Consider the following 509-nt stretch of genomic DNA (forward strand, 5'->3'; position numbering starts at 1 on the left):
TTTATTATAACTACAGAATCCCCTTTTCTATCGAAGGCGGTGAAAAAAGACATAATATACTCTCTGTAGAAGGAAGACGATGTTCTTTTTTTTTTTTTTTTTTTTTTCTTTCAAAATTAATATTTAAAAAATTCCTTAATTTTGTTCAAAAAAAAATCCTTAATTATTTTTGTAATTTGATTAAATCTATATAATTCGTTAGATTACCATAAGTATCATCGTTTAAAGGCTTTTTGGGGGAAAAAAAAAATCACTTTGGCGTAAGAAATAAATACGTTCAGTTTTTTTTTATTGGTCCACCACCATTACGAATTCTTTTTTCTCTAGATTATGAAACTTAAGTGATTTTAATGAAAAAAAATTTAACGACATTAATTTGTAATTTGGTCTAATACACAGATTTAATAGTTGGGAGTAAAGCCAAAAAGACCAGGAAAAATCACAATTGATTTACGGTTTATGACATAATATACAAGAGGTTGTCAAAAAAAAAAAAAAAAAAAAAAAAA

Source organism: Camelina sativa, chromosome 19, assembly GCF_000633955.1.
Source record: "Camelina sativa cultivar DH55 chromosome 19, Cs, whole genome shotgun sequence".
NCBI lineage: Eukaryota > Viridiplantae > Streptophyta > Magnoliopsida > Brassicales > Brassicaceae > Camelina > Camelina sativa.